Source organism: Chamaea fasciata, unplaced genomic scaffold (assembly GCF_029207755.1).
Source record: "Chamaea fasciata isolate MVZ Bird 193981 ecotype frontalis unplaced genomic scaffold, bChaFas1.0.hap1 SCAF_6, whole genome shotgun sequence".
Classification (NCBI taxonomy): domain Eukaryota; kingdom Metazoa; phylum Chordata; class Aves; order Passeriformes; family Sylviidae; genus Chamaea; species Chamaea fasciata.
In genome coordinates this window covers 40921852-40936422 of record NW_027094091.1, presented here as the reverse complement: position 1 = coordinate 40936422, position 14571 = coordinate 40921852, and positions in this window count along the sequence as shown.

The following is a 14571-nucleotide window of genomic DNA, read 5'->3' as shown; positions in this document are numbered from 1 at the left end:
GAGAAGCACTGCTCCATATAAGTATGGGCAGTAGGAAATAAGGAGTTGAGTAGAATAAAAATGATGCAGATTCATGTATGTGTGTGTGTGTATATATATATATGTATATATATATATGAGAGATAGATAGATGATAGATAGATAGATAGATAGATAGATAGATAGATAGATAGACAGATAGACAGACAGATGGTTTCCCTGACTCAGAAAGACCTTCCACCCCACCATTTGCACTAGAAAAATTAATCTCTCTTGAAGCAAACATATTGTGAACAACTATAGGTCGCTGAAGGGATTTAAAAATAGTAATACATTTCTTTTATTTAGAAAACAACTAATAGGTTGTGTATTCAAGCAAGATCTACAGATCTTGGAAGATGTGAAAAAGTTACAATAAAAGATTTAGTCTTGACTGTGTGGGAAAGTCTTTTCAGTACATGACTTCATGTCAAAAAATTAAGGCAGGAAAACCATATGGCTTGTGGCATTAACTGCTGTATTTTGCTTTGCCTTACCCTATGTCACTGTAAGAGAAGTTTTAGTATGCACAGCTGTGCACCCTGGCTCCAGGGGTAATTATGCTGGTATAACTGACAAAGTCTCCCTTGCAGGCAAACCCCTGGTTTTCCGAGCTCTAATGCATGGGGAATAGCTATGGCTTCAGGAACATCCTGAAACATTCACCCCAACAGATCTTGCCTAAACAGCAGTTTAAAATATCTGCTGGGACATATTAAACTGCCATTTGAATGACGCACTGTGATCATCTCAATCAAACCCAACTAAGGCAATTAAGTGAATGCCATTGGTCTGACCTTTCAATTTTGCATTCATACCCTTCTCACAGGCACCGAAAGGATTGTGCCTGCTTGCATGAGCAGTGACAGAGAAAATGCCTCTCTCCATTTTCTCTGGCAAATAAATGATTCTGTGTACTCTTTTTTGCATGTGATATACATCCTTCAGCTTATCCAGGCTTTCCAATGTATCACACATATTTCACTATAAAAGCCACTGCTCTACTGCTTTTAAAATTTCAACATAAAGAAAACATTAATCATCAGTCTTAAGTTTCCTGTAATTTTTTCTTCCCTGTGAGCAAGTCATTACAGTATGTCTGATTATTAGGAACAAGGAATAAACATTTCCCCTCTCTGAAGAACAGGAAACAATGTTTGGAGAACAATCAAGTCTATTCTCCATGGAAAAAAAAATGTAGCAATGGGGGAGAGAGGCTTGACCTTTTTCCAAATTAAAAGAAAAAAAATTCCACTTTCAACTGAAGGAAAAGAAACTAGCTTATGTATTCACCCAGACTGACCTCTTTTCTAAACATGTATTTCATTGTAAAGTACATTTAAATATCAAGTATAACTAGGAAAAGAATAAAAAACACTTGGAGTTTTGGACTATGTATTTTGCTTTCATCTTATGAAATTCTTGTTTATATCTGTCTGCCATTGTAAATTATGTTTTCAGCTGAACATGAAAAAAAAAATGCACAAGATTTAAAGAGAGGCCATTCCCCTACATGAAGCACACATGAACATGCCACCTGCTCACAGCTGTGGTTTACATGAGAAAGTCAGCCTGGGAAATAATACCAGCAAAAGCAAAGCAATTGCTCTGACCACAGTCCAGCTGAGGTCTTGTAAACATCAACAGATCTCTGTGGTTTTCATTTCGTTCTGCACTTTATTCCAATATTTATTAAATATCAAGGAAAACAAAAAAAACAAAACAAAACAAAAAAAAAAGACACAAAATAGTCTATGGGCAGTGGTACATCCATTACTTAATCAGACCCAGTTCAAAGCCATCTCCTGTGTGTCTCCTGTCACCTATCTCACCCCAGTGCATTTGGTACTGCACATTTCTGTTGTATTGCACAATTCTTCTGTTTGTACTAATAACCAGTTCTTCATTGTGGGGCAATATGTAATTTTGTTGCCAAAGCACCTAAGGAGTCATAATATGGTCCCCAGTTTGGCCCAAAGGGAGGAAGTAACAGATGCCAATTTTTAACTGATGAACAATGCTTCCCTGTGTGTCAGCTCAGACATGTGGTTTGTGCATCTGGGAGCTAAACACGAGATTTAAATGTTCCCACTCGCACCCCACACAGCAGAAATCCGATGGAAATTTTTCTCCTCACCGTGCAGTCCAACAGCTGCACTGACTGTTGCAATATCACCATTAAAATCCTTGGGCCGGTGCTCCCTCTCTGGCCCCACAACAAGTGCCACGAGAGCACTGCCACCTCAGTATTTTCCTTCTGCATTTCAGAAGAAAAAGCAAATTTGCCAGTCATATGCAGCAATGATGTTGCCAAAGCTGACAGTTTTAGCATTAGTTTTGCATTTTTGGGTGGTATTTCCCAACTTGCAACAACAGAATCTCAGGGAAGGGAGACACTTTTATTCTTCTTTTTAAAGAATATTTCCAGATCTTTTAGTTAGGGGGAAAGAAAAGTCTTGGAAAAAATGAAAAATACACAGTATTTGGGTCACAGAAAGCAGGGGGCCACAGCAAGGAAGCTAATAGTTAATTTTCATATTTCTTAATTCATTCTTTTATCTGTGAACTCATTTTTACAGACAAATCCTGGGGTTCATACACCTGAGTTGTGGAAACTGTAAATGGTGCCTGCAGCCCCTCTACACACTTAAAGCTGTCACATTTCCATCTCTGAGCTCCCAGCCTTCACGGCTGCTTGACAGGAACAGTGTAGCTGCTCTTATCTTACCTTGACCAAAACCAAGATGACAAGAAAGGGCAGCAAGAAGATTAGAACTGTTTATTCAAAGAGGAGAAAAACACGTTGCAAAGGAAAATACAATGCGTGACTCCTGTCAGGTACAAATTCCTACTTGGACCTCACAGGAGACATGAAACATTGTTCTTTAAAAGGCTTCAAACTTAAAAATTGCCATGAACTGTAACCCTGAAACTCATTGCCATTACACTACAGAGCTTAAAAAACATCAAGAAGATTGATGCATATGGGAAAATTCAAACACTGACATGCACAAGGACATGAAGATGTTGCAGAGAATTTGAGCTAGTGAGCAGGAAATCTGTGACGCAGTACCTGCAGCATGTAAAGATTGTGGGGGTTTTATTCCAGAAAATAATACTCCATTGGTGCTTGCCAAAGCACTCAGCCTCCATCTGACATCAGACTGAGAGCTTGTTGATTAATATGTGTAGGATAACCTTTCTGGCACATTTCTGTAAAATTACTGGTTGCACTGTAGCCACGTTTCAGATTTTACTCCCTCTAGAACCAGACAGTCTGTTAAATGCACTCAGCAAATAATATGTTTACTGAATTTCATGTTGTATTAAAAAGCTATTATTCAAAGGAATGTTCTCAATGGTTCATTCAGCTCTGGGCAAGGCTCTGCCATATGGGCTGCTGTTGACTGAATTTGCAAATCCTCCTACACATGCAGCAAAATACCAAGGCATCACAAGAACAAGTTAACTTTATAAATCTCAGTCACCTTTTTTCCTTTGCTTGAAACAATGCTGCTATTTGATTATTTGTAAAATTCCACTTGGGATATAATGATTTTTAGTTCCAACACACCACTGCACTGCCACATATTAACTTTCGCTTAAGAAATTATTCTTGCAAACTCAAAATATTTTTTCTATTTATCTAAGAAATCTCATGTCTGGAGGCTACTTAAAAAATATAAGGAGCAAATCTGCCGGTAGTTGTCTCAACACTGAGTACAGAGCAAAAGGCTGATAACCATATCTTAGAGATTTAGCTGAACATTTATCATATTATTAGCATTCATCCATTAATCACAATAATTGATTAATTTATATTTTGGCTTTCCAGGGAGGTTTTAATGCATATATCATGGACTGGATTCCACCTACCTTGTGCGCATTTTCTATTTTAACTCAGTTTTTAAACTGGCTTGTTTGTTTTGACTGTCCTCTGCTTGATACCACATTTGTAGAGTTAGAGTTATAAAAGAAACCAAACCAGAAGTTGGCAGTTGTACACTCCTTGGTATCTTTTTAATCATACTAAAGAAATCACACGTTATCCAAAAAGTTTACTTTCCATTTTTATTTTTGAACGATACAAAATTAGGGCTATCTGTGGACTTGTATTACAGGTGATCCTCTGGGGAAACAATAGCACGGTGGTAGTGACACCATTTCTACTCTGGCAATGCCAAGTTCAGAGCCTGTTGGTTTTGGCACCAACATGTGAAGGATTTTCCATAGAGACCTGCCATAAAGTTCTTGAAAGGAAAAAAAATGTTGGCAGTTGGTGTGTTTGGAAATTGAAAGCTACCAGAAAGAGAGATCCTGTGGTCATAAACTTTGCTAGTTTCATAAGATCATAGGATATTGTGCGTTAGAAGGGATCATGGAGTCCAACTCCTGGCCCAGCACAGGACAGCCCCAAGAATCACACTGGGATGTGATGCCTGAGAGCACTGTACAAATGCTTCTTGAACTCTGTCAGATCACTTCCCTGAGGAGTCTATTCCAGTGCCCAACCACTCTCAGGGTGAGGAACGTTGTTGAAGCATCTAAGCTAAACCCCTCCTGACACAGCTTTATGCCATTTCCTCAGGTCCCATGGCTGGTCATGACAGAGAAGAGATCAGTGTCTGCTCATGAGGAAGCCGTAGGCTGCAATGAGGTTTCCCCACAACTTCTTGCAGGCTGAACAGACCAAGTGACCTCAGCCATTCCTCATAAGGCTTCCCCTCTTCCCCCACATTCACACCTCTCTTTTGGACATTCTCTAATAGCTTTATGTCTTTTTTCTCTTGTGGTGCTCAAAACTGCCCCCAGCACTTGAGATGAGGCCACCCCAGTGCAGAGCGGAGCGGGACAATCCCCTCCCTTGCCTGGCTGGCCATGCTGTGCCTGATGCCCCCCAGGACCGCATTGGCCCTCCTGGCTGACAGGGCACAATCAATCATATTCAACTTGCCATTGACTAGGACTCCCAGGCCCTTTTCACTGGATCACTGCTGTCCATGCCCTTGTCCCCTAGTCTGTCCCTACACCCAGGGTTGCCCCATCCCCACAGTGATAATATGAATGGCTGCACGTATGCCAAAATTGCGATCAGCAAGCGCAGCCCAGATTCAAGACATGACTCCAGGAGTGACAAGAGATCTTGTACGAAACTGTCAGCTGTGGGTGGAAGAGAGAAGGCTATGTCCTGTAGAAACTGCACAGAATTTCAAAGCTGAATCTGACAGTGAAGTTGCAGGTCTGAGTGACAAGCTGGCTGCTGATGTTGTCCCCAGTGACAGGGGACATGGCTGCAAGGATTTGAGGAAAAAGATTAATATCTTCATTAGACTTTAGCATCTGGCAAAAATCCCATACGATGGTATCAGGAAGAGGCCAGTGAAAACAAACTGGAGGTTTGATGTTTCAAGCCAGTTTTAAAAATACAGACAATGAGGAACTGTTTGAAACAATGGTGAACTTTCAAGTTCTTTTTATAATTTGTCTTGAATTTTTCCCTAAAGAACACTATATTGGTGTGAAAAATGTCACTCAAGAGTGAAAAAAATCCTCAGTTACTGCATTTTCAAAGAACAGCAAAGGATACAGAATTAATATATATTTGGTGCAAACTCCCCTCCTCTCCTCCTAAGTGATCCTTAGCAGCTGTCCATTTCACTGTCATCTCCCAACAGAAAATTTCATGTGTTCGTATTCTCCCTTCCACTGGAGAAAATCTGACCTTGTCTGAGCTGTACAAGTTCATATGCCATATTGCATACATGCTGTGCCTGGCCCTGCACCTGCTGGTGACTACATGGACTTGCCTGATGGTCACCACACTGTTGGCTTGGTTTCACTGGACCCACTCTGTCCCTCTGGCTAGGGAGGGGTGACAGCACTTGTCTCTGTCAGCCTCAGCTGCCAGCCTGCTTCCACTACCATAGATTCCTGAGATAAATGCATGTGGACAAGCTCAACTTCCAGTGCTCTCCTCCTTGCTCTCCCCACTCCTGAAAATGTAATTCTTTCTCTGTTGCTAGTGCTACATGCAGATTGCCTTTCCATGCAAGGATTTCAGCTGAACTGTGCTGAGATACACTTACTCTTGCTCTAGTCTTCTCTGCTTGGTTCCATTTTCAAGCTAACTATATGACAAGGAGCCCACCCTAGATAAACATTCCCATACCTCAACATAAAGAAGACAATTGTTTCCCAGTTCCCATGTGGCTGAAAGGTGTCAACATCCTTCTGCATGAAGATTTTGGCTCTGGCAATGTCTGTTTCACAACTGAATGCTCCCTTGCCTCACAATGTCTCCTTCATTAACACCAAGTTGTTCAGAGGATTTACCAAGCCTTGAATTCACTTCCCAGAAGAGCAAGAGGCTCAGGAGAACTTCTCTGACCACTTCTTCCAAACTGAGCAAAGATTTTTGAGGAGATGCTTTATGGTATTCATTTTCCAGTGGCTGACTTGACTTGCCATGCTCCATTAAGACAGCCTTGTGTACTAAGAGTGCCTCAGAAATGGAAAATTATGTCCTACAGTAAATTAGACGCCATGCCCCCAAAAAACCAAGATTAATTCTAATAGGATATGTGGTGGCACAGTTCCAAGCAGCTGGCTTTGCACAAAGCAGCCTTTTTTTCTTTAATAGATTCTGGTGAAGTTTTGTCCCTGTCTGTAAAAATTGGCTGTATTATCCTGAAAATAGAAGCAATTGAGCTTTCCCTGACCTGATCTGGAGGAAACATTAAAAAGTTCATTTAGTTATGAAATCTATTTAATTTATGCTCTCAAAGTTCATCACAAAAACTTTGTTGAAAATGATTTGGGAAAGCAAAAATGCCTCAAACATGCTGTTAATTACCATTCATTTTGTAGCTGTCACCCATTCCAATTCCTGGGGAGTGCTCTAGAAGCTTTCTGTGTGCAACAATTGCACAGCAGTATCCAAACCAGACACAAGATTTCCTAATATACCCCAGTTTCATGCTGGAGAACAACTAAAAACATCTATTTGTATGGCTTTCTGGGATGCAAGGTCGGGTTCCCAGCATCATCATATTACTTTTCCTAATGCTAAAACACAAGCAGAGCTGTGCCCTAAACAGTGATCCTCATCTTGCATGAAGATTTTATTCTACAACAAGGAATATCTTTCAAACAATTACACCGTGCTGTGTAGTCAAAAGACATTTAAGAATTTATTCATTTTTTGATTAAATTGTTTTCAGTCAGATCAGCTTTAAAATGCTAACAAAGTGAGATTGGAAAGCTCAACCAGTGAATTCTCCATGACTGAATTATACAAAAATAAACAAAACTATAATTCTAATACCATAATTATCTAGATGTCCTTTGGGATTTTTCATTTTCTATGGGGTTTTGTTGTCTGGTATTCCTTTTTCCTTTTTGAAAGCCTGTCTTCAAAGTATTGCTCTATTTTTTGATCTTTCCTCTTGCTTTTAAACAATTTCAAATATGTCTATAAAACATATGATTTTTAAGGGTATCACTAAATTTATTCTCAAAATTACATGCATTTCAAACCCCCACCAGGTCTCTTTATTTGTGGAAAGTCTGATCAAGCCTGGATTAAGGAATTGAGGCTAAGGAAACATTTAACTGGAATGTAGAAAGAATTCTATGTATCCAATGTATGCCTCCCTTTATTGTACTAGGCATCTTCATTTTCGAGCAAAACAAGAAATAGGTGATAGTTTTTGAGGCATTATTTGATACACTGAAAAAAATAGGCAAATTTTCAGGCTCAGAACCCTCATCAATTCTAATTCAATGATACCTCTGTTTCAATTTCTAATATAGTTGCTATCACAGGTCAGTACACCAGGCAAGAGTCACCATTTTCTCAGGTGAATCAAAGTGCTATCCAAATTATATTCAATTAGAGACTTAGCTACACTTATAAACCTGTGCTCTAGCTGTTTGCAGAGAGACATGCAGAGCACCTGAAGTGCAAGAGACATGACAACTTGTACCTGAACTTGACACCCATTCCCACACAATATAATTAGGTCTTTCTGCCAATGCTTTTTATATGCAATTAGGTTTTGAACTACTTGCATCCTACTTTCAGGCAGAAAGAAAATGACACAAAACAATAACTGAAGCTAGATCTCAGGCAAACTCTGCATGCAAACTGAATCTGAATTTGAGTCCTTCCAAGTTAACAAGTGTTTCCAAGACTTGAATAAAAACCATCTGAATGCCTGTAATTTTTAGAGTGCTCTGCTTTTTTCAATCCATCATACTTCCTAAGCGCTCTTTTATATGTAACTGAAATGTCTTAGATGTGTGAAAATTTCATACATTTGAAGTTCTGCACTATATCCAAGCTCCAGGAAACAGGCACATTTAACAAGAGGTAGATCTGTGTCGGTGTAGATAAACTACTTGACAGCCAAAATGCCTACAGCTCTGATGCTAGGCTCTATACACTGATTTTGCTAACTACTGAAACATACTTTTGTCTGCTCTCAGAGCTACAACAAAAAATTATCACTACAAGAAGGCAGCTGCCTGTAGATATACAGAAGAAACCCACAGAAAAGTAGGAGATGAAAAGGAAATATGTGTTAACAAGAGCCAGTGGAAGCACATAGGGCTTCATTAAAAGCCTTCTGGTCCCTTGGGGGCTTTGCTTCACAACCCAACATCCCCCATCTGAGCCAACCAGCTGGCAAGTGTCACCCCTTCCAGAACTTGACTCCAAATCAGAATGGCCTAATTAAAGATTAATGCTCTCTGACAAAAATTAGTAACTCCTTCCCACGCTTCAGAGAATTCATAAAAATATTTTCATACATTTTCAAGAAAATTAAAACTGCCTCATTGGATTGCAGCTTCAGGAACTGCAGGTATTCACCTGGACATAATCTTGTGATAGTTTCAAAGATGATTTGAAGCTGTACTGTCATGCATTGTCAATCACTCACTTGACTGGCTTCCAAAACTGCTATCAGATCCTAAGTCAGCTGTAACTCACAGCATTTTAGGAAATATTTTTCAACAGTAACATCAGGTTCATGCAAAATTTTCTAATTAGAGTTTAAAATCACCCATCACACCATCAAAGTGAGAACTGAAAGGGAAGCCAACTGTTTCAGTGTGCCATACTGTTACCAGAGTATATCTAAAATGGTAAGTAATGAATATCCATTTTAAGAACCGTTTGATTGCATAATTTTGTAAATAAATTAATAATTTTATGCGGCATCAAAGACTACATCGTTAGTGAAATCGAAATCAAACAAATTATGTGAATGAGCCCAGAAAAAGTTATTATGAGTTGGCTTTATCAGAATCAATGCACAGTTCTACCCTTTGATAGTTTTTCCTCTGTGGTGTCAGGCAGAAACAACTCCCACTTAGTGATTAGAAGTTCTCTCAGAATTCATTGTGATGCCCACACACTTTGTCACCAGAGATTTTGTAACAAGAAGGAGGATAGTTTTTCAGACGGCTATGCTGAAAAATGTCAAATGTTCAAAGTTTTCCAGCATCTGTGTAAGAAAATTCACCCACACAAAACTGAGCTTTCTCCAAGAAAACTTCCTTGGTTTTAAGCCTGTTCCATTTATTCATGTTTTCCATTTTATTTAGACTTAGTTTGCTGCTTTATTTTACTTCCTTGGGTTTTGATTTTGATTGTCTCCTTGGAGCAAAATGCTTGATGATCTATTATGTGAATCATAGACCTAACACACCATGCTGGGAAGAACAGATTAGCCTGACTCTCAACTGATTGTGTACCATCATTATCAGAAGCCTGAGCCAATGGTTACCAATTCCCTGGGACTGCTGCCTTAGGTCTTCAGGAAATGTTCCACCAGATTTTAAGTGAGGAATGACCTCCAGATAAAATGGCTGCACCCAAATGGTTTAAACATCCTGTTTTAGCTAGAAATGTATGTTGATCTGAAATTAACTTAAGATTTCTTTTCTGATGTAAATATTCTGCTATACTTAATCCATACTACTTTGCAATTTGAAACTGCAGCATTATGTAAAAGGTAGCACACAGGTTGGCAGCTTTCGAACTGATCATGAAACCTGAACAAGAACAGAACTTTAAACGGACAAAAATTTAAGATACTACATATTTATATTAATTCAAAGGTGAAAGATGTTTCAGAAAGCACTAATGTCCTTCCTCGTGAACCACCTTCGCAATTTCTAATTTATCATATCCTTCTACATTGGTGGCTGTTAAATTGGTTTAAATGAAAAACCACTCAACTTTATTTGCAAAACATGCAGAAAAACATTTGGATTCACAGACCCATAGAATGTCTTGGGTTAGAAAGGACCTTAAAGATCATCTAGTTCCAGCCCTCCTGCCATTGGCAGGGACACTTTGCTCCAGATCAAGTTGATTAAAGCCCAACCCAACCTGGCTTTGAATGTTTCCACAGCTGGGGCATCCACAGTTCCTCTGGGCAGTGCCTCACCACACTCACAGTGAAGAATTTCTTCCTAGTATCTAAACTAAATCTACTCTTTTTTCAGTTTGAAGCCTTTTTTCATTGTTTTATCACTACATGCTTTTTGTAAGAAATCCTTCACGGGTGAAAACTTCATGTGTAGATAAGAATATATTCATTTTTCATGTGTTCTTGTGAGACCCTCAGAGAGTATTCACAGGATATCTCTGTGACACATCTTTCCATTAACTCCAGATACAAGATTTTGTATCTGGGGTTAATGGAAAGGTATGTCACACCATGCCTATTCTAGCAATTCAATGTTATCTACTGTGCTTCTGTAAAGTTGATACTTATTTTAGCAAGTACAGAATATATTTGGGGATCATTTAACATGCTGAAGCACCTTACACTAAAGTAACTGTAAAGAATTCTCTATTAAATAACTGCCAGCATAAATGAGAATCAGAACCCCACTAGGAACACATGAAGAACTAATGTGGATAATTTGAAGTTTCCATTTTTGTGAAATCATGCCCAGGGGTGTATTTAAACGTTGCTAATGTTTAGGGAGGAGCTGGGTAAATTGAGAGAGAGCCTAGATACAACCCACCATTACCTAATGTTCCATCAGCTATCTTCCTTCCAAATTATCTTGCTAGCCCCTTTATCGCCTGTGACTCATGATGTGAGAGACATACCACAAAACGCAGAACTCTGACTGGGCAATCTCCTAATTTAACCAGAAGAATATGGTAAAAGCTGGATGTCTACATGCAGACTGGAGGAAATCACCTATTTTCATTGGGAATTAACAGCTGCAAACTTGGCCAAAAGGGTCATTTTCTGAGGATCCTAGTGGTTTTTCTCCACTAAAAAATATGAAAATTGCATAATCCATTTCACTACAGAACGTTTGAAAGGATCTTGGTGACATCTGTTTGCCAAGTGAGAAACAGGAAATAATTGCAGAAGTTTCCCTAGAACTGGAGATTCAGATTTGAGCCTTAAAGAATGCATCCTTTGCTTTCACTAATGCAAGTAAGGAATTAATTATGGACTTGAAACATTTGCATGAGAAGGTAGGAATCTAGCAAAGCCGACCATACACTGTGTTGTAACACAAGACTATTGTGGCTCCAAGAGTTTGTCAGAGTGGCCCCCAGGGATGGGGGCTGGGGAAAGCAGATTACAGACAGCCATGTGAGAAATTATGGCCTCCCTTTATCTGGCTCCCACAGCAAAAGTCATCCAAAGTGCAGGACTTTTCCAGGCTTTAATCAACATATAGTGACAGAGAGGGTGGCAGTTCATAAAGAAATTTGGCCAAGGAGATTCTCTTAATTTTCTTAAACATTCATCCAGTCCTTAAAAAATAGAATAGCCATAATATTGAGCTCCACAAGTTGCATTTGCAAAACTGAATGAGTATCAACCCACATTTTCAGATCTACACTTCTGAAGTATGCTTTTCTCTGATGATCTGCAGGGCCTTCTTACAAGGCATATTTACACAGTTTTTGGCAGGACTTATCCCCAGACCAAGAGAAAAAATTATTTATTTTTGTTTGCCAATTATACCATTACCTATGCTTAAAATCAGGGAAAGCAAATAGGTTGAAAATTTGACCCTAAACTACATGTGGGAGGCAGGCTGCCAAGAAGCACTGAAACACATGTAAGTTCTGTTTTCTTAGCAGGAAAGAGAGCAATTGTGAAAGCCTGGGGATATCTACACTGGGTGGTAAAGCTAACAGCATAAAATCAAAGAAATCTTAGCACTAAGCCAACAGTGTAACAAAAAATAGGAGTCAGCTCTTCGTGGCCATGCAGATTATCACTCTGATAAGACTGTGATAGAGGGTAAGAATTCTTTCCCAGTATGGTGTTAACACTGCATAAGCTTTAATCTGTTGTTCTTTGGCTTTCGGATCTCTTGCTTCGCAACACAAACACTAACAAATTGACAAAAGCTGTGTTTGCACATTAGAGCTACTTGCAAACTAGCATTTCAAGTTCAAGTTTGGACATACAAGCACACAAAGCAAAATGAAGTGGAAAGCTGTGATTTTAATGGGGATTTAATCTCTTTTGTTCTTTGACCTTTTGCGGCTCTCAGAATACATCAACGCTTCTGTCGCATGAGTTGCCTTATTGGCTTAGTTCGTGCTGATACTGCCAAGCAAGCATTCAAGTGTGACTGCAGTGCAGGGTTTGATGCTATATTGAACTCTTTCTAACAGCAAGTACAGGAGTCTTATCAGCACTACCCAATGGGGTACAAATCCTGTGAATTAGCCCAGGAGGCCCAGCTTCGATCCCAAGTGCAGTGACTCCTACAGCTGGACAGAAAGAGCCTCAGAGCTCAGCCAGAAAGTAACTTTAGAAGGAATGGCTCAGGCAGCTGGCAGTGTGCTGAGTCTGGGGAAGCCACCAAGCCAGCTAAGTATCTGTCCTACAGAAGGTCAGAGAAAGGCAGAACAGCACTGAAACAGGACTATAACACAATTCTATCAAGTCTGATTATTAAGGAAACAGAACACGCATTTTAATGTATCTAATGGGGGAGGTTTATTTCCCCTTCCCTTTTAAGACATAAAGCCTTCTCATCTAAAAACCCTTCAATGAAAGTCTCCCAGTCAAAAGTGCAGCAGGAACTGAATAACTACAAAAGGAACCCACCGGAGAAAAAGCCCACAGCAGGAGAAATGAGGGCCACAACAGTGATCAGTCAGGATGGACTCAGCAACATTTTGTGGATTACAAAATGTTATAAAAGGTCTAACATTCTTTCACCGAACTATTAAAGAAAAGAAAAAAAACCCAATGACTGCCATTTCGCATAACATTTCTCATAACCATCTACCTCTCACCTGAGCCCTCTTTTCAAAAATTCAGCTGTGTGCACTCTAATAATGATACAAAAAATTAAATTGAGAGATTCTTTCCAAGCATTTTTCCTCCAAGCTGCAACTGAAATTCTGGATAGTAGCAGTGATATCTGCTATAACAGGACCTTATATGGAAGAAAAAGGTCTGGTAAGGGAAAAGGATGTCACATTTGTAGCTGAAATCTGAGAAATTACTGGTATCGATGCTTAATATTGTTAGACACCACCAAGAAAACAATTCCTGGTTATTGATCAGCTGCAAAAGAGATTTGCATTCTGTAGGGATAAAATGCAACATAAAAACTGGAGGCGTAGTGTTCAGAGTTTTTCATGTGATTCAGCCCCTGAGTGAGAAAAAGTTAATCCTATTACATTGAAAGACTCAGAAAAAAATTAGGAGTATACTGGGTATTCAAACATATAGAGCTAAGTTCAAAAACCTTCATGTTTTTGAGTGGTGGCCAGTGAGTTGTTATGAAAGAATTGTCCATGTGATCAAGAAAAAAAGTAGTAGAATGAGTGAATGGGAGTTTGGGAAGAGAGCTGCTACTGTCATTTGGGCCTGATCATATCTCAGATCAAAAGCCTCAGATATTTTCCTCACATAATGAGGGTTTTTAAAGTTAAGTCTTGTCATATATAACAGGAGGAATCCTTTAATATTCCTTCAGGATGATGTTTTCATAAGGCAGGTCTAGATTTTGTTTGGGCATCACCTCTTTACTGCAACTACTCAACAGCTGCATTCAGAGTATGCTTCAGCCAGTTCTCACTTTTGCTTTTTGACTGTATATTTCTATTTCAGGAGACCTGAGGTAGGGAAAAAATGCCAGGTGACCAGAAAGACCCTGTCTTAAATATGGGATACATTTACTTATATCTGAAAATTAAGTTGTGTGATCTGCAGTTGATTCAGAATTCCCAGAGCATAGGAGCACGTTGGACTGCCAGCCTGTACCATCTGTCAGACATAATCCTCACACTTCAGAAGGCTGGATTTCACACAGTTAATAAATTCCATGCAAATCTCAAAGTGTTTCACATAGTCAGCTGAAGAATACTTCTGATAAGGCGTGCTTGTACAGCTTTACAGACCTCCATGGAATGCCATGCCAGCTTTTCCATTGAAGGAAATACAGATAATGCTCCTGAACAGTGAATGCTGAAGCCAAATGATTAAATAAGAAGTAAATGTATTGCAGAAGATTAAAAACAAAATAACTACTGAAACT